Consider the following 21,967-nt stretch of genomic DNA (forward strand, 5'->3'; position numbering starts at 1 on the left):
CAAATGGGAATTACAGCGTACCGTTCCTTGTAGTTTCGTTATGATACCCGCCTCAGGTTTAAACTAGTAAGACCATCTCCACCGCTGTTCTCATTTATATTCTTTAAACGAGTGTCTAGCTCACAGTCCCTGTCAGTTGCTTAGAAACCCTTCTTCTCACCGTTGCACAGTGGAACGATATCTATTCAGTGTGGCATTTTGATGTCTTCTACACGAAACGAAAATCAATTATTTTATTCATGTGTTTCACTTATACATTTTTGCCAAAACATCAGTCTTATACATTCCATAAGACACACCACATAGGTCCTATAAGAATGCATAAAATGTATGTGTGACCGCTTATACATTTCATTTGACACATGAGCTTCATTAACTTTTTGCAAGGCGTCTGCTTATTAGTTGACTTATACATTTTATGAATAATTAGCAATAGAAATTTGCATTAAGGTATAAGGAGATTTCTATCCGTGTAGAATGTTTTTTTTTTTCATTTTCAGGGTGCTTTTTTTGATTAAGGGGGGTATACACTCAGATTAAAAAATAGCTTTTCTATGTCTTGTTAAAATCGATGAACGTCTATGGAAACATTGTAGATGAAGCCATTTTAAGAATATTGCTATTTGCATTAGAAATACTCAGAGGGAGAGATGGGCGGAGAGATTGTTTTGGAGCCAAATGAACTGTCAAAATCTGAGCCAATCGAACATTCCCATTAGAATTTTTCCGAGGATTTCTTATTCTTACTACATTAAATTTGAGAGTATTGCAATCGAACAGAAATTCAATCACCTTTATGTTGCGGGTGCTTCTCAAATTCAACTAGCTTTTTTTTAATCAAAAACAATATTCTAACTCTGTTGATTAATTGATCTTAGTTGGTTAGTTAATGGCACCAAGAAATGTGCAAAATATTGCGATGCACTCAATTATTATTTTGCACGTAAATCGAATCAAAAGTAAAAGTCATGTGAAATGCTAGCTTCTAGCAAGGGTTACAAGATAATTTAGGTACAAATCCCTGCTGCCGAATTGTATTTTGTTTTCTCCGCTCATCTCTTCCTTTGAGTATTTCTAGTTTGCATCTGCAACTGGGCAGCCCCAACAATACAAAAAAGTGTGGTAAACGTGCACGATTCCGTCAAATCGTTTTGGTGTCTTGGGAGCACTTATTGCTTGTATCATAAGGAATGAGTGCATCCACGACACCAAGACGATTAGAAGAAAACTCGCACTTTTATAACACTTTTTAATAAGTGAAAACGCGTCAGTTTGGTGTGAAGTGCGAAATAAAACTGTACGCAATATTTCTGTTTTATCCCAGCAATATATCTTAATTCTTTAGCAAAATAAAATTGCAGGTGCTCCAAGTGGTACTGGAAGCAGCATTAAATTTTAATTAGATATTACAAAATAATTACCATTGTAACATAAACTGAATAAACACATAGAATTCACTACACACTTAATCACGGATTCCTTGTTCGGTAATTTTTTTTACAGGTTTATAACTGTAAATCACAAAAACTACTGAACATTCAGCTATTCTCAACCAAACTACTGATGTTCAGTAGTTTTTGCGAGAAACTACTGAATGCGGTAATAGCAACAATCAATACGAAACTAACGATTTTAAATTGGCTCACCACTTTAGTAGCCTATTGGTCCCAAGCAAACGATTAACGTACCCTATTCTAGTTGAAATTCTATTACTACACTATGTTTGTTTTGATTCGCTATGAAAGTTTGACAGATAACATCAGGGGTGTGTGGATTCATGCAGAACATGCAGGGGTGAGTGAAATAGCTTGGGACTGCTTGGGACCGTTGTTCTGGTACTGAGTGAGCCAAAAATAATAATGATTTTCTTCGGGACCCAGTGGTCTTAGAGTTACCTCTATGGTAATAGCAACAATCAATACGAAACTAACGATTTCAAATTGGCTCACTACTTGACTAGCCTATTGGTCCCAAGCAAACGATTAACGTACCCCATTCTAGTCGAAATTCTAGTACTACACAATGTTTGTTTTGATCCGCTATGAAAGTTTGATAGATAAAATGAGGGGTTAGTGGATTTTCCTATGTTTCGAGGGGTGAATCGATTAGCTTGGGACCGAATATAGTACCAAAGCTGAGCCAAAAAGTTGAGCACGTTTCTTCGGGACCTACTAGTCTTAGAGTTACCTCTATGGTAATAGTAAGTACTGAATTGACCGTAAAATAACAGATTTACGGGAAATTACTAAAACTCAGTAAAATAGAAAACCGAGTTTTCAGTACTCATTATGTTTTACTGAAACAGTCATCAAACGAAATTCCAAAATTACTGATCACACCAGTAAATTGGATTCCTTTACGTCATCCTCCTCCGTTCCACCTCGCGCACTTGACATCAGAAGTTTTTGTGTGCAAACAGAACATGTTTGTGAAAATTAGTGGACGATTGGAAGGCAACGCAAGAGTTCAGAAACATTCATGGAATTGGACAGTTTCTGCACTCCTGCATCGACTTCCGGATGTTCCATTGACTTTGAAGCAAACATTTTCAATTGTGAGCCTCAGACTATAAGGCAGACAATCTGGCACTAAAAAAAGCAACCAGCTGGCCGAACCACGAGGAAACGTTGAGCACTCAAGCTGGACTATAGCTCAGAATTAGTTTAAACAGTATTATTGCTATTCCACCTCTAAACAAACTACCCTAAATTGTAAAAAATCCGAAATATTTTATTTATTACTCATTAATATTTATTCAATAAAATACTGAAATAAAAGAACTGAAAAACTCAGCAAAAAAAGTAAACAAATAATGTACTGAAAAAGTCAGCAATTATTTTACTGACTAAAACGGTATTTTTTGACATTTCAGGGATTTTTCCATTTACCGAGTTTTCAGTTAAAGAAAAATCTACTGAGTTGATTACTGAAAACTCAGCTGTTTAAAAACCCAGTAAAATATTACCGACTTCGGTAATCTAAACTCTGTGTGTACCGAGGGGGGCGACACATCTAAATCTCAATTCTAGATGGTCAAAAAATCTCACACTAGCGAATAAATCTTCGAAAAATCTTCTTTAATTTCTCGCATCTACTTGCATCGCGCATCATCTTTTTGCAGGAAATCTTCAAAATCGTGATAAATCTTCTTTATATCTACGCAGCGTATGCGCAGCTAGCCACAGCAAAACAAAATATTTCCTGCATCGTAGATAGAGTCGTCCCCCTCGGTGTGTACGGACAAATCTGACGGTAGTCCGTAAAACTCCAGCCATTTTTTTGCGATGTTCAGCGTTTTTCGGAATCCGAAAAAATGCTCACATTGTTACACTTCGTTGCACTTTCAAGCTCGCGGTTAGGGCAAAACTTGGCAAAAATAGTTCAACAGGTCATTCTGAGGACAGTCTGGAATTCAAACAACGTAAACAAACTAACTCATAGTGTAGGCAACGATAAAGTCACGCACAAAGCTGGAACATGTTGCTCCGTGGCAAGGGAACCCGTACAGAAGGCCGAATCACGAAAGTCCGAAGCACAAAAGGCCGAAAATATTCTAAGGTACCGTAAAACGGGGTAACATTGATAAGTATATTCTAAATATTTTTTACAGCAATGGATGTTTTTCAAATTTTATATTTTTAAAACAAAGTACTGAGGATCCAAGAGTTAATTCGTTTGTAATATGTTGAACGAAAATTATAGCATTTGCACTATCTTTTTAGTTTTGTGACCGAACTTCAGTATTTTGATTTGGGGTTACTTTGATAATGCTCGATGAATGTAGAAAAAAATGAGTGAAACTCAAACAATTTAGTTCTTTAAATATGAAACTTTAAATGAGTATATAATCAGAAAACTTCATAAGCAATAATAATACAACATTGTATTTGTGATGGCTGTATCGGAAATACATTTCATAAGTGATGGTGTGAGCAAAGATGAATACTAAGATGAAACTATCGGAAGAAAAACTTTCTATTTTAGTGTCCTCTTTCACGGTCCCTTTCATCCCATGAATACCTCCCGTAGTCAAGGTAATTTTGTGGTTTTGCTGCCCCCTCGGTAAAGATGAAATTTTGCGCTCATTTTGATCAAAACAATCACACCAAAATCAGAGGTGTCCCATTTTTTAATTACTCGATTAACAACTAATCAATTTCTTTTTGTTCGCTGTGCTGCCATTTTTCCACCAATGAGAGTGCAGCACATGTTTGAAACGATCGGTGATGATCATCTGGAGAAGTTAATGCTTATATCGGCATGATATAACCGATTACAAATATTTTACTCTTCGGTTCGTTAATCGATTAATCGATTATTCGAATGAAAATTGGCCATCACTAGATGTATGTGAAACATCATTTCTCGATGAACATTTCAAATGGTCCTATCTGCTTTGATCGATTCTCTTCATCGACTTTCTCTTTCGTCAATAACTCAGCTGCAAAACCTTTCCCTGTTGTATTTGACGTTTTGGACGTTAGATAAGAACCTCCTTTATCAAACTATGTGGTAGAATTAACGCGAAATCTGTTTGCATAGCAGTGGTTATGAAAAGAGAAAGTCGATTAAGATAATCGATCAAAGCAGATAGGACCATTTGAAATGTTCATCGAGATTTCAAATATATGGACCGTACATAAATAATGATTAAATTTGAAAGGGACCGGGGTTCATCACAAATTACGTCCACACGGTAACTGAAATAAAGACGAGTGTTCTCCGGTTGGTGTGAGTGCTTGGATTCCTTAGCAACAAAATTAAGGTATGACACCGATAATGACCATGAACCCTAGTCTTAACCACTTCAAACTAGGGAACAACGAATAGAAGATTAGGAATCACATAGATGAAGACAACTAACTCATTTTTTCCTTGTGTCAAATCATCCTCGGTAGACAAAGCCGAGTCTTGTCACTATCAACAAGGCATAAAAAGTAACAAGGACTAAGATGTGTTCCTTGGATTACTGAAAAATCCTGTTCGCCTAGTGTTAAGTAGTCAGGACTAGGAATCGGTGGTAGATCTTACATCCCGTAACGTACTACGAAAAGGTGATCTACCCATGTTACGGGGTAACACATACTAGGGGAAATGAATGTAATTTCGGCCTAAATGCCCCTAATTTGGGCCCATACATAAATTCAGCAATCGACTAAATTTTCAATTGCGGCCAAAAATATCCATTGGTACCGTCCCAATGACGCGTTCATCTAGATAAAATTGATAAATAGCAGATTTTTAGCGATGGGCCCAATCTTAGATCCATAGGTTAACATTAGAGCCATTTCCCCTATATAAAAACTATATACGATATCAACGGAAATACCCTAAGCTACAATATGGAACCAATGTTTCATATTTGGGAAAAAGCACAGCGAGTAAATTTATTCTTTATATTATACTATCAAAGTTACCCGCATTATCAAAGATACCCCGTTTTACGGTACCATAAAAAGGCCGCAAATCGAAAAGGCCAAAAGCCAGAAAGGCCGAAAATTTATCAAAAATCAAAAATTTGTTGAAAATCTCATCCAAACAATCTGTTAGCCTTTCTGCTCGCACAACTGACTCGGGTCGTTAAATGGTTTGCTGGTTTCTCACTTGCTGACTTTTTGGGAAAAACCAGCAAGTGGTAAGTCATTGTTTACGGACCGCAATATCGCTGCTAATGACGATTTTCAATTTGAGAATACCTCCCATATTGAATTTCATCTTGAACGCAGCCATCATCGTCATTGAATACTCAAACATCTGGAAAAATAAAGCTAGCTATCACTTTCTCTCTCATTCTGCATTTGAAGCCTTTCTGCTCTTACAACTGAGTCACCTCGTTGAATTGACCACTTTGTCAAGCAGTTTTGGCGTGACTTTCTACCAGCGATTTCACAAAACTGGACCAACTAATTTCTATTTTTTTATGAAACGCACAAATAATGGCTACTTTTCTCGTGGTTCTAGAAGAAAAAATCTCAAAATAATGTTTTATTTCAAAGTTCGAGGGGTAGTAAACGTCATTTTAACCGCTCGAATGAAGTGGTTAATTAACCACTTCATTCGAGCAGTTAAAATGACGAATTCGAACCACTCGTACTTTGAAATAAAACATTATTTTGAGATATTTTCTTCTAGAACCGCGAGAAAAGTAGCCATCATTGGCGCGTTTCATAAAAAAATGAAAATTAGTTTTTCCAGTCAGAGTTGCGACCTATCACAATCACGATCGCCAAACAGCTGATGGTAGTAACGCTTTGTACATTCCTATCAATGTGCTCGTCGAAGCTCTCTCCATGACCATCCATCAAGTTGACGAAAGAAGTAAAAAGCAACTGGTGAATGTCGTCTTCTGTTGTGATCCGTCACCGATCTGGTCATTCCCGACAATCACGACACTCATCTGTGCTCGTTTTGAAGCAGTTGCTGCTTTACTTGCTTATTTGAGTGTGTTGGTAGTGAGCCCAACAGCTTCCGTTTCATGTTGCCTGCTTTGTTTGTAACTCACACAGTCACGCCTGCCTAGACGAACTTGGAATGCGTAGGCATTGTTTTCATTTTCTTCTGTCGTTTCGCTTTTTCTCATGATCGTACTGCAGAAGTCTTCACTGTGCTTCGTTGTGCTTTTCATCATCAACAGCGAGTGTAGCGTTTTGCTTGTGAGCAGCGACCATTACTGGTGATTGTTGTTTGCCATGGCTCTAACTCTCACTGCGTGACAAAACGATCTGTCAGTGATAGTCGGTTGGTGCGAAGACGAGTGTCACGTGAGTTTCACGATATTTTGCATCACTGTTTCCAGTTTTGTGGAATTGCTTGTCGAAAGTCACGCCAAAACTGCTTGACAAAGTGGTCAATTGTCCGCATTCACAAAAAACGAAGTCATCTTGTCATTAAATCGTCGTTAAACACTCAAACAAACATAAAACTAAAGCTAACCAAATTTTAGTTTTTTTTTTAATTTCATTACGGAAATCGAATGGCTAAGGCTTGTACTCGAAAAAAATGCACCATTTGTATCCGTGTGTAACTTTTTTATCCGTGGGTAAAAATTGATTAAAATCTGGGTATAACTAGTTTGGAGTGAATTGTTTACATGTGCAAAATTTCATAACAATCGGTTCAGTGGCTATTGAGATGTCATCGAAACAAGAAGAAAATCGCCGGAGAATTTTGCGCGCCGTCATGGAAAATCCGACTTCGACCATGAGATGGATCGGAAGACAACTGGGAATCACCCATACAACTGTGTCTCGGGTGGTAAAATCGTTTAATAAGTCCCAGACGACCGAGCGAGCGGCGGGCTGGAAGTGGAAGAAAATCGAAGACAGCTGACCCTGTGAAGGCCCGGAAGGTGTTGGATTATTTCAAGCGTAATCCGAACCTTTCGATTCGCGACGCGGCTCTGAAGGCAAAGTGTTCCGCCTGGTTCGTTCAGCAAACCATGAAACGAGCTGGGCTTCGTGTATTCAAGGTCCGGAAGGCACCGAACCGGCGTGATCAACAAAACACGGCGGCCAAATCCCGCGCAAGGAAGCTGTATCGAGAGTGGTTAACGAAACCGATGTGTGTGGTTATGGATGACGAAACCTACATCAAGGCAGACCCAAAACAGATGGGGCTGGAGTTCTACGTTGCCAAATCACGGTTTGATGTTCCGGAAGACATAAGGAAGAAGAAAGTGGACAAATTCGCAAAAAAATACTTGCTCTGGCAGGCCATATGCCAATGCGGTAAACTGAGTAAACCGTACATCACAATGGGTACCATCACCAGCGAAATTTACTGCACCGAGTGCCTCCAGAAGCGTCTGTTGCCCTTCCTGCGGTCCCACGGAGGCGAGACATTATTTTGGCCGGACCTGGCATCATGCCATTACGCGCGATCGACGTTGGATTGGTACAGAGACAATAACGTTGTTTTTGTACCAAAAACCGCCAACCCCCCAAATTCACCAGAGATTCGTCCGGTGGAAAGATTTTGGGCCATAATGAAGGTCAAAGTTCGAAAATCGTCTAAGGTGTTTAAGAACGAGCTGAAGTTGAAGAAAGAATGGATGAAAGTGACCAAAAAGGTCGGCTCCAGCATTGCACAAAATGTAATGAGGGGTCTTAAGGGAAAGGTGCGGGCTTTCAGCGATGGACAGGAAATTGAATAAAGTAATTATGCCGAAACATAATCCATATGTATTAGTTCATTCCCTGAAAGTTTCAAGAAAATCTGACTTAAAATAAATTTTTGGCGAACACTTTTGTCTGGTGCATTTTTTTCGAGTACAGGCCTTATTAAGTAGCTTCCATTATATTTTATTTCGAAGATGCAGAATTATTGTAACTTTACTTTAATAATGTAATTTAATTTATTAATAACAATTTAACAAAAGCCCGAATCAGAAAAGCGACAAAGTGGACCGGTCCACTTTGTCGCTTTTCTGAGCTTTTTCGACCTTTTATGTTTTCGGCCTTTTATGTTTTCGAACTTTTGTGATTCGGCCTTTTGTGATTCGGCCTCTCGTAGTACGATAAAGGTAACTCTAAGACTAGAAGGTTCCGAAGAAAAGTGCTCAACTTTTTGGCTCAGCTCTGGTACTATCTTCGGTCCCAAGCTAATCGATTCACCCCTCGAAACATAGGAAAATCCGAGGGGGGCGACACATCTAAATCTCAATTCTAGATGCTCAAAAAATCTCACACTAGCGAATCAATCTTCGAAAAATCATCTTTCATTTCTCGCATCTACTTGCATCGCGCTTCATCTTTTTGCAGGAAATCTTCAAAATCGACATAAATCTTCCATCTCTCTACTCAGCGTGCGTGCAGCTAGCCACAGCAAAACACAATCTTTTCTGCATCGTAGATAGAGTCGTCCCCCTCGGGAAAATCCACTAACCCCTCATTTTATCTGTCAAACTTTCATAGCAAATCAAAACAAACATTGAATTTTGACTAGAATGGGATACGTTAATCGATTTGCTTGCGACCAATAGGCTAGCCAAGTAGTGAGCCAATTTAAAATCGTTAGTTTCCACCGGTTGGTAGTACTCCCGTGGCAAGTGTTGGCAGCTTTTGTGAGCAAAACAAATCACGTTGCTAAATAATCGGATAATATTTCCGCGAATCTCTGTAGGATTACGACTATAGATGAATTACGTTTGTTTTGAAAATCTTTACTGTCACATACTATTGAAATGAATAAATCAGGGGATACATGTCAGAAGGGTATAACTCGAAACGTAAACAATGACTTTTGAACGTCGATGTCTCTTGAACAGTGTCTGTTTTTATCATTTTTTTTTTCCTCTGTTCGGGACATAACACCACTGCGACCAGTAATTTGATCTATTGTAGTATATCCCGTGTCCTTAGTTTAGTGCATGTCGTATTACTCCATCACTATTGAGAAATGATGAAGTATTCCGTTTTGATACAGTTGTCATTCTTGCCTTCATCGCAAGGAATCGATTCTAACTGAAAGGTTCCGCTATTTATACCCTTCGGAGTTGGAACACCCTCCAAAGGCGCGCCCCTTTGTCAGTCAAAATTGGATTCCTTAACAACAAAAACAAGCTATGACACCGATAATGACCATGCATCAGAACCCTAGTCTTAACCACTTCAAACTAGGGAACAACGATTAGAAGATTAGGAATCACATAGGTGAAGACTAACTAACTAATTTTTTCCTTGTTTCAAGATCATCCTCGGTCCAGGCAACCCGAGAACTTATCACTATCAACAAGGCATAAAAAGTAACAAGGACTAAGATGTTTTCCTTTGATTACTGAAAAATCCTGTTCCCCTAGTTTGAAGAAGTCAGGACTAGGAATCGGTGGTAGATCTTACATCCCGTAACGTACCACGAAAAGGTGATCTACCCACGTTACGGGGTATCATTTACCATCACATGCAAGGAGTATCGCTTCAACCCAGTGTCGATGAATTGCGTTTGTTTTGAACATCTTCGTAGTTACGAAACGAGCGAAATGAACAAATGAGTTTATTATACATCAACGAATACGCGTTTGTTGATTTTCACCAGTGCTCGATTATCAAACCTAAAATTGTCAAAATCAGAAGTGATCCTCAAAAGCAAAATAATCAACGACATTTTGGGCAAAATGATTATTTTGAATATTGTCGACCACACTGCCTAAATCATCGATATTATCATCAGTTCAGCTGAGGCAATAATTTGCCGTCGACTTCTGTCTAAAAACCACGTTCTTCAGCGCTATATTTGTTTAAAATGAAAATAATCATTTTGCATTTGATCCTCAATATCATCCCGACCAAGATGAAGACGAATATCAATATTTACGACAACAGAGGCGATAATGAGAATCCAGCCACGAATGAAGAAAAACAAATGTTATTTTTGATACTCAGAGGTTGCCTAGATCAAGGGAATTTGTTTATATCAAAATTCAAATTCATGCAGGTAGTTGATCTATCTGTTAAGGTTTTCTTCATTTTCAGCTAAATTGAGTGTAGAAGAAAGGATTTTTATCAACACTGCTCTTGAATGACCACACATAGCGGCGCCGGTAGTGTAGTGGTATGCGTGATTTCCTCTCACCCCAGCAGGCCTGGGTTCAATCCGTCGGGATGTTCTGAGGCATAACATCTCTGATCACGCCTTCCTTCGGAAGGGAAGTAAAGCCGTTGGTCCCCGGTTCATGAGTTGATGGATCGATAGGTAGGGTGGGAGCTGCCTTCCTGGCGTCGGTAGCATTGATGCTCAGCACGGAAAACAAGATCGACGGAAAACAATTTAAGGAAAAAAAATGACCACACACCCACGGAATCTGATTACACTAGCTCATAGAACAAACATTTCTCTGTCAGACGATTTAGTTAGTTTGAGTGGGTATGTAGTCATTCGTGAGAACCCGACGATCCAAGTCATTGTTTACGTTTCGAGTTAGACCCTTCATACATGTCTGCCATGAAATCAGTTCATTACCCATCGACCAATCAGAGACGTTGAATAGAGACACGCATAGACTGAAGCAAGAAGAACCAAACGAACCGTCAAACGCTGAACCATACGAGCAAAGTAAGTAAATATTTCTGTTCGCTCAATTCATCAGAAAGGATTATTGTTCTCAATGATGAAAAAAGTGTTTAATTATTTTCACGAAATATTTGATATCTGCTATCTAAAGCTCAATAATGTTTCTCCTGATATCATAACAGTATTCAAAAATATTTGCGCTGAGTGTTTTCATAAGATCACCCAATTTGGCAGCAACGTTATCATTGGATGTGATGGAAAGTGATATATTGTCGGGGAATATTCTTTCCAAAGCAACGAAGAGAACGTAGACATGCTCGGTGATATACAGCAATGTGGAATCCTAGTATAATCCTTCAGTGTAGTAAACTTTGAGTATGACTTTAAGATAGCAGATGTCATAAAATGCATAGTCGAAAACATCCTCCGGGTATTCCACGGTGATCAGTTACTTACTGAAGCCGTCTCCTGGCGTATGTATGCTGTAAAGTCCGTCAGCCATAGTATATCATCGTATTCATGCGATGTGTTTGGAATTTCTGACATGAAGTGGGAAACTGATAGCCGCGCACTTCATTTTTATTCAGTTCCGGTTGAACGTTCAAATTTTCTCAACAACATTGGGGCAAGGTATGAAAATCATTTGAAGCCACTCGAAGAAACATGGTTGCCAGTACATTACCAAAAGATCTCTCAAACACCGTGCTGCTGTTTTGACAGACATTTTCTTTGCGTGTCTGTATCAACGTCTCTGTTGAAATCAAGGGGGAGGACGGCTTTAATGCGAGTGTCTCTTTAGCTGAGAGTTACTCAGAGTAACTCTGATTTGCTCTGATCTGCATCGGAAAAATAAAGAACAAGGCATATCTCGCGTAACATGTGAAAGGGGTCTATAATCAAAATGTAAACAAATCGGTTTTTGATACCATTCTATAGCACCACTTGATAGCATCCAATTGTGTAGGAATGTTCCGCATAACTAGTAAAAATCATTATAAATAACTCGATTTTCAAAACGGCCGATCAAAGAAATTTTTCAAATCATTTATTGGCCCGAACGCTAAAACAGCCAACCATGTATTATTTGGGTGTTGTGTGCTGAGATACAGATATTATGGTCATACTGAACTATAGAAAAGTTAACCAAATAACTTAGATTATCTTATATAGGAATAGAAATAGGTAGATTATTTACAATCCATTTTCTGGTTTGTTTATATTTTGGTTGTGGGCCCTTTTGAAATGTTACGCGAGATGATTAAAAAGGCCGAAAAAAAGGCAGAGATTATTTACAATCCACTTTCTGGTTTGTTTACATTTTAGTTGTATGCCCTTTTCAAATGCGAACTGCTCAGGGTCTTAATCGAAACTACCGTAAGAATCTGACATTTTCAGGGATCCGTCTGAGTTTCGGACCAGTCTGGAAATTCTTGTGGAAGCACACAGGCATGGAAAATCATTTACATTCATTTCATGCAACCATTTACATTCATTTGCCTCTAACTTTTTTCATCAACAGCAATCCGCAAAATGATGTATAGAGCTTTAGTAGGTTTTGTTATTAGCTACAACTTTTGCCCAAAACTCAAATCTGTATCTCTTATGCATCACGAATTAGAGCGGGCAGAACTTGTTACTGTTTTTCAGCGAATGTAAAATACATTCACTGAAAAACAGTAGTGGCTTCTGTTCGCTCTGGTTCGTCATATATTAGAGATACGGATTTGATACAAAACCTACAAAAGCTCCATACATCATTTTGCGGAGTTCTGTTGGTGAAAAAAGTTAGGGGCAAATGAATGTAAATGAATGCACGAAATGAATGCAAATGATTTTCCATGCCTGGAAGCACATCGCATTTGCTCTTCAATACTCTTGCATTGAATTGTAATCAGCTCTTGGAAGTTAATGATGTTTTGAAGATGCAGAGCTAACTCTCCAACTTCTTGCTGCATTCGATGCCCAACTATATTCTTGATGGAAACGTTTATAAGTATCAACAAAATTTCAAAAAACCTAGATTATAGTAAAAACCTACTGTTTGCATTCCGGCTTGCTTGGAGCTGCAACCTGAGTGTGACTCCGATGATGAGGACATTATTCTGCATCTCGATGTTTGATCCGGATTTTAGTATTCAAGGCAGTTAAAATCAACAACAGTGAAATATAAGTCTGCTGCTGCTATTCATCAGTTTCAAAACAAACGATGTTAAATATCTAGTTGAAGATTTCAAAAAGTCTTACACGAATCTCAAATTCGAATTATTGTCAAGAAATAAATAAAACCTTTTGCAAAAATCCACTAGAAATGAGAGAAAGATTCGTTCAGAGAGCAAGAGAGTTTCTCAGAGTAATTCTAGATTGCTCTAAATGTTTCACTGTCCCCCCTCCCCTCGGTTGAAATGTTGCGCTTTTTTATCAACACAATCTCACCAAAAATCAGAGATGTCCCATTTTGTAATTACTCGATTAATAACTAATTAATTTATTTTTTGTTCGCTGTGCTGTCATTTTTCCACCGATGAGAGAATAGAAAATGTTTGAAACGATGGGTGATGATCCTCTATGGAGAAGTTAATGCTTACTTGGCATGATATAAGTGATTAAACACAATTGATTTTTCGGTTCGTTAATCGATTAATTGAGTAAAAATCGAACACCACTGAATCTGGGAGCACTGAATGTGAAACGTTATTTTGATATTCACCCACCGACAAACCGACATGAATGATCATACAAATTACAAAGAAATTTCTGATCAATGCATAAAACTGACATCTGCCGCCGTGTTCGCGGAAAACATTTATCCTAGCCACGAACACGCGTACAAAATTTTTGAGTTGGTTCGTGTCTAATCTAATTCGGACAAATTATTTTTATCTAGATAAAACATTTCTGTGGTTTTGACAGATGGGATCGCTGCACATTTGAATCGGCCGTTATCGATTCTCGATCAAGAGTTAAGTTTAAGTTTAATGTCGGTTTGTCGGTGATTCACCGTTTATGTGAAATATAACGGTCATTCATAAATAACACTAGTTTACAAAACAACATAAAAAGTGTGAACTTTAGTGGTTGACCAACGTTTCTAATGCAAAATCCTACGCTGAATTCAATGCCGTGGTCAGAAAAAATTAAAGTAGAGCCATTTTTGAGATATACAAAAATTTTGATTTTTTGAATTTTGGACAAAAGTACGATTACTAAAATGTCAATATCTTTGGAACTAGTGCACCAATTTTAAATCTTTTTTTTTATGAAAGTGAAGCTAAATAAATTTGCTATCGTTCACTAGAATATTATGTCTTAATTAAAAATTTAACTTTCAAGTCATTTAAAAATTTACAGCATTTTTTTTTATTTTTCCTGCGAATTTTCCATAAAAATCTTGTTTTAATCAACATTTTTAATGGGATAAAAAGATTCAAAAAATCATTCCATAATTTATTCTTAAATTCCATTAAAAACTGGAGAAAATGAGCTTTTAATGGATGAAATCGGAAATTGAATGTTCCAAGATTGGCCGTTGTCCCGCTCCTAGGTTCATGCACCACTTCCAGTAAGCCTTTCTGCGGACGTGTACGCATACGGTGCATTTCACTAACACTACCAGCTGTCACGCAAAATTAAATGGGATATTTTCAACAATATAATTTACGCTAGTGTTTGTGAGACCGCTCGGCGAGAACCTAACGCAACCAACTCAATTTGACAGCTTTCTTTCTTTAACATTGCTTAACGATGTATACAACAAAACGTGAATTCAAGTGTAAAAATGATCCTCAAAAGTTTTGTTACGCGTGTGGCAACTATATATTTACAAAATCGGTCAATTTCACTGCTTCGTTGCAAACTGCATACAGGCTTTATTTTAAAATTGATCCTGGAGACTTTGACGAACCGTGGATTCCAAAAGTATTATGTACTTCGTGCAAAACGTGCTTGGCGCAAGGTAAATTGATTTTTTGAATAACTTTCATATAAACAATTTATGTACAGCATGGTAGTGCTTTGTTCTTTCCTGATCGACATTATCTTACTTCATCTATTTTTGATAAGTGTTAATGTCTTACTTACTAACTCACTTATTTGTTATCTGTCAGTCGCTATTTGTCCTTTGACATGCCCACCATATGGCGTCGACCGTTTTGTCATGCAACGGATTGTTATTTCTGCTTGACAAAAGTTAAGCAACAAGGACGTCACAAAACAGTTGAGTATCCACAAGTGGCTTCTATGACAAAACCTGTTCCACATTCAAGTTCGGTCCCGTATCCTGTTTATCCAAAGCGGAAACGAGCGCCCTCTGTTGAATCGACCGTTACAAAAAGTGAGGAGGAATTCAAGGAAGAATGCGAGGAAGACTTCGAGGTGGAATTGGAAAGAAACCCAAAACTGTTTACACAATCCGAATTTAATGATTTGGTGCGAGATCTCGACTTATCGAAGGAGAAATCCGAATTGCTGGCATCACGCTTGAAAGAACACAACATGCTAAGCAAGGAGGTCTAAATTTCTTGTCACAGGAATCGTCACAAGAAATTTGACAAATATTATTCTACAAAGGACAAGGCATGTTTTTGCCATGACGTAAACGGCTTGTTTGAAGAGTTTGGTGAGCCATATGATCCAGCTGAATGGCGTTTATTCATCGATAGCAGCAAGTTGAGCTTGAAAGCCGTTTTACTGCATCAAGGGAATGAGAAACCTTCTATTCCATTAGCTCATGCCGTTAATATGAAGGAAACGTATGAATCAATGGCTCTATTGCTCAATTTGATAAATTACAATCAACACAATTGGAAAATTTGTTCCGATCTTAAAGTGGTTGCCATGTTGACTGGATTGCAACAGGGATACACAAAATATATGTGTTTTTTGTGTAAATGGGACAGTCGAGCTCGTAAGGAACACTACGTCCGAAAAGATTGGCCAAAACGGGATAATTTCACAATTGGTAAAGACAACGTTAAAAATGATCCTCTTGTGGTAAAAGAACGCATAATACTTCCACCACTACATATAAAACTTGGGCTATTCAAAAATGTCGTCAAAGCGTTGCAAAAAGAAGGGCCGGCATTCCAGTACTTGAAATCAGTATTTCCAAATTTATCTGACGCAAAGATAAAGGAAGGTGTATTTGTTGGCCCACAGATCAAAAAACTGCTCAATGATTCCGCATTCAATACAGTTTTGACACCAGATGAGGAAGAAGCGTGGAAATCATTCCAGCGTGTTGTCACAACCTTTTTAGGAAATTTCAGAAGCCCAGATTATGAGGAAGCCGTCGATGAATTGCTCAAAAATTATGAGAAAATAGGTATAAATCAAAAATATTGTGTTTGTTACATATAATTAATTTCAAATCCTTTTATTTCACTGAACACAGGTGTGAATATGTCTTTGAAGATACATTTCCTACATTCTCACATGGATTTTTTCCCGGAAAATCTTGGTGACGAGAGTGATGAGCACGGCAAAAGTTTTCACCAACAAATGAAGATGATGGAACGTCGTTACCAAGGGTTTTGGGATGAAGCAATGATGGGTGACTATTGTTGGTTTCTGATTCGAGAAACAAGTTCAAAACATCGAAGACAAAGTCATTCGATTCTCAATCATTTTTAATAAAACCTAAATAAATTTCTTTTGTATCAACTCGGTTTTAAATCCTGATATGCCTTAATCAAATTGATATGTAGAGAAAAGAATCTCCCATGAAAACTTTACATGCGATTTGGATGCTTACAACGACACCTAGAAAAGGAACTCTAAAGCTGTTGTATTTCAGCAACATTTTTAAGTGTTTTACAAAAATGCTCATAACTTCGACAATTTCTAACCGATTTCATCCATTAAAGGCTCATTTTCTCCGGTTTTGAATGGACTTTAAGAATAAATTATGGAATGATTTTTGAATCTTTTTATCCCATTAAAAATGTTGAATAAAACAAGATTTTTATGGAAAATTCGCAGAAAAAATAAAAAAATAAATGCTGTAAATTTTTAAATGACTTCTAAATTAAATTTTTAATTAAGACATAATATTCTAGTGAACGATAGCAAATTTATTTAGCTTCCTTTTCATAAAAAAAGATTTAAAATTGGTGCACTAGTTACAAAGATATTGACATTTTAGTAATCGTACTTTTGTCCAAAATTCAAAAAATCAAAATTTTTGTATATCTCAAAAATGGCTCTACTTTAATTTTTTCTGACCACGGCATTGAATTCAGCGTAGGATTTTGCATTGGAAATGATCATCACCTTACCGAGTTCAAAAATGCTGTAAACTAGTGTAATGAGACAATTTCCAACATTCTGAAGAACCGAAACGCAAAAACGGCATCGATAACGTGAGTCCGTTCCAGCGATTGCAACATCAGCAGCAGCTTTCTCCAGCGGCAGTAGATTTCGAATGCCATCAGATCCGTTTCGATGGCTCAAGGCTTGCCTACGCAAACTAAATAACACCAACCGGTGGAAACTAACGATTTTAAATTGGATCACTACTTGACTAGCCTATTGGTCCCAAGCAAATCGATTAACGTACTCCATTCTAGTTGAAGTTCTAGTACTACACTATGTTTGTTTTGATTCGCTATGAAAGTTTGACAGATAAAATGAGGGGTTCGTGGATTTTCCTATGTTTCGAGGGGTGAATCGATTAGCTTGGGACCGAAGAGAGTACCAGAGCTGAGCCAAAACGCTGAGCAGATTTCTTCTGGAAAACTAACCCCTCATTTTATCTGTCAAACTTTCATAGCGAATCAAAACAAACATTATGTAGTACTAGAATTTCGACTAGAATGGGGTACGTTAATCGTTTGCTTGGGACCAATAGGCTAGTGAAGTAGTGAGCCAATTTAAAATCGTTAGTTTCGTATTGATTGTTGCTAATACCATCTTTGGGTTGGGGAAAGTTTCCTCTATCCGATGATGCTGGTAATTAGCATTAGATTGGCGAGGAAAGAATAGTCAATGTTTTGTTCATAAAAGGTGATAGGGTAGAGCGCTACTTCGTCGTAATGGTCCATTTCCGTTCTATCGAGCAGAAAACATCAGTATAATCAATGAATTCACCGTGCACAAATCAGTAATACCAACATATAGTTACCTTTATGGTAATATGTTTGTACTGATGCGTTAGTTCACAAGCTACAACACAAAGCCTATTAGAGCATATTGGGTGAATATTTACACTCATTGTTCTCAAAACAAAAGAAGCGCTCCTAGCGAACTTGCTTTTTCTACCTTCATCCGTAGGACGAAGAAAATCCAATGGCGTCTCAATGCGTTTGGACGGAATTGAAACTCGTAGGACGAATTTGGAGTCAAGAAAGCAGTGTTAGATTTTTAACAATAGCTCAACAATGTGTGGCTAATTATCAAATTCAACGGTGCTTATGGAAAGGGAAATAAATTTAGATGTCATCTTTGATAGAAAAAATTTCATTTATTGTTCTTCAAGAAAGAGAGTTAAAGCGTGGGTTGTGCTTAGTAAGACGAAAATTAGATCTAGTTCCTTTTCAATATATTGAGTTGGTTCCGCTTTTTGATAGATCGAAATTCCATCCGCCAGACTATGAATATAGAGACTATAGGGTAAACTAATGCCAAAGACTGCCGACGTAGGTGAGACACGTTTTCATCAAGTGTACGAACTGCAGCGGAAACCACACTGTAAATTATCGAAACTGTCCATAACGATCAGTGTTGATCATTGGCGTTTGGTTGTTCCGCCTATTTCAATTGTTGGTCTAGATTCTCGACAAAGATTTGAGCTGGACGATTTAATTTTAACACTCCGAACATGATGCTTCCGGTAAAAATGTGTTACGGCTATCTTGCAATGTTTGAAAAATCATAGCTCAGCCATTTATTCGCCAATTTAAAATATATTTGCGCCATTTGGAACTACATATTTTAAAGATTTATTCGGTATCAATAGGTTCAAAATCTATCGATAAATTGCTGAGTCAATTTGTCGTTACACATTTCTCGATTACTTTTCCAAAGGCACGTATCAGCTTTTGTAAACAATGCATTTGATCATCGATTTGGCGTAACTGGTAGCTCGCACACGCTTACTAACACCACTAGCAGGTAGGAGAAAATTTCCCCTGTCTGATGGTAGTGTTAGCATGCGTGGGTGAGTTACCAGTTACATCAAATCGACGATCAAATGCATTGTTTACAAAAGCTGATACGTCCCTTGCCGGTGCCGGTGGTGTAGTGGTAAGCGTGACTGCTTTTTAACACCCCAATGGGTCTGGGTTCAATCCCAGCCGAGGTCGGTGGGATTTTTCTGAGGCATAAAAATCTCTGGTCACGTCTTCCTTCGGAAGGGAAGTAAAGCCGTTGGTCCCGGCCCATGTGTGTTGTGAATGGGTGCGATATCCTACGCAGGTGTGGAAGCTGCCTTCCTGCACATTCGATTGTCGTCAATGGATGGCAATCGATGTCCGTCGGTGATTGGTACTAGATTGCGGAACAGAGACCGACGTTAAATAAAGGAAAGAAGAAGAAAGAAGATACGTCCCTTTCAAAAAGTTATCGAGATTTTACCGGAGGCATCGTGTTCGGAGTGTTAAGATATTAAGTATAACATCTTAAACAGATTATCAAACAACAACAGTTGCTTCACAGCGATATAAATGTAAAAAGGCTTAGGCGTTCACCTCTATGTTCACCCTATTGACCACCTCAAAATTTAATATTCACAAGCCTTCCAACAAGAAGTTCACTGAACTTCCGACGAGCAGTTCAGAGATCTTTCGACGAGAGGTTCATAGAACTTCCCATAAGAAGTTCACAGAACTTTTGAAGAAAATTTCACATAGCTTTCCAGAACTTCATTAAAGATCCATGAAGCTCCGACCAGAAATTCAGAGTATTTCCATAGAGGTAACTCTAAGACTAGAAGGTCCAAAAGAAACGTGCTCAACTTTTTGGCTCAGCTCTGGTACTATCTTCGGTCCCAAGCTAATCGATGCACCCCTCGAAACATAGGAAAATCCACGAACCCCTCATTTTATCTGTCAAACTTTCATAGCGAATCAAAACAAACATTGTGTAGTACTAGAATTTCGACTAGAATGGGATACTTTAATCGTTTGCTTGGGACCAATAGGCTAGTCAAGTAGTGAGCCAATTTTAAATCGTTAGTTTCGTATTGATTATTGGTAGTAGCATAGAGGTAACTCTAAGACCACTGGGTCCCGAAGAAAATCATTATTATTTTTGGCTCACTCAGTACCAGAACAACGGTCCCAAGCAGTCCCAAGCTATTTCACTCACCCCTGCATGTTCTGCATGAATCCACACACCCCTGATGTTATCTGTCAAACTTTCATAGCGAATCAAAACAAACATAGTGTAGTAATAGAATTTCAACTAGAATAGGCTACGTTAATCGTTTGCTTGGGACCAATAGGCTACTAAAGTGGTGAGCCAATTTAAAATCGTTAGTTTCGTATTGATTGTTGGTAGTAGTGTTGCCATGTGGTATAATCCAGTAGTAGTGGTGTTGCCATGTGGTACACTGAAAAATTGAAATAGCAGGTTAGTCACCAAAGTTTTCGAGCCGCTCCGTCTGTCACTTCGTTTGTGCTAGTACACACTTAATTCAGATCACCGAAGTCGGTAGGAATTTACCGGGTTTTTGAACAGCAGAACAAGTCGGTAAAATTTTCAAATGACCGTTACACGTGAGAAATCAAGAAAATTTATAAATTTTATTTTTCATCAATAAATGGGGTAAACCGAAAAAATTCTGTACAAGTTCAGAATAAATTTTCTAATAATTGGATTTTTCACTGATTTTTAAACTTTTACCGAACAGTTCTGTAGTTCAAAATTTACCGAACGATGGAGGCCTGGATTAGTATGTAGGTCCCGAAGAAACGTGCTCAACTTTTTGGCTCAGCTCTGGTACTATCTTCGGTCCCAAGTTAATCGATGCACCCGTCGAAACATAGGAAAATCCACGAACTCCTCATTTTATCCGTCAAACTTTCATAGCGAATCAAAACCAACATAGTGTAGTACTAGAATTTCGACTAGAATGCAGTCCGTTAATCGATTTGCTTGGGACCAATAGGCTAGTAAAGTAGTGAGCCTATTTAAAATCGTTGTTTTACACCGGTTGGTTTTTCCTTCGAGAAGTTTAGAGATCTTCCGACGATAAGTTCAGGGAATTCCCGACGAGATGTTCATTGAACTTAAATTAAAGTTTCCTGAAGTTTCAACCAGAAGTTCCGCGATCTTCCGTCGAGAAGTTAAGAGAACTTCCAACAAGAGATTGACGGAACTTCCGACAAATATTTTCCGACGAGAAATTCACAGAACTTCCTTGAAGTTCATCAGAAATAGTTTTACAGAACTTCCGACGATAAGTTCAGAGATCTTCTAAAGAGTAGTTCCGGCAACAGAGAAGTTTAGCGAATTTCCGCCGAGACGTTCAGAGTTCTTGCCGGGTAGAATCATTACTATTGATAGGCAAAGTTGATATGGATTAGCATTACATAAGAGGTAAAATATCTAGAAATAATATCAAAACATTGCATGCCGAATAGCATTTTAGAAACAAATGCTGATATTTACATTTCAATACAATATCTAAACTTTAGTTCTTTGTTATTAATTTGATACCGTAATTTCTTAATGCTATGTCGGGCACAAATTTCAGATATTTTCTCTTGATATTTTACCTCTTATGTCGTGCTAATGCATAATATTTTTTGATATCAAGATCATAATTTTGTATGACTGAGATATTTTCATCTACCCGGGTTCCTACGAGTAGTTCAGAGGACTTCCGAGGAGAAGTCCAGAGAACTGTCATGGAGAGGTTCATAGAAGTTCCGACGAAAAATTCAGAGAACTTGCGATGAGAACTTCGAAAACCTTCCGACGAGGAGTTCAGAGAACTTCCGAGGAGAAATTCACATAATCTCAC

Source organism: Ochlerotatus camptorhynchus, unplaced genomic scaffold (assembly GCF_037179485.1).
Source record: "Ochlerotatus camptorhynchus isolate MF236.1 unplaced genomic scaffold, CSIRO-AGI_Acam_v1.1 ptg000193l, whole genome shotgun sequence".
In the NCBI taxonomy this organism is placed as follows: Eukaryota; Metazoa; Arthropoda; class Insecta; order Diptera; family Culicidae; genus Ochlerotatus; species Ochlerotatus camptorhynchus.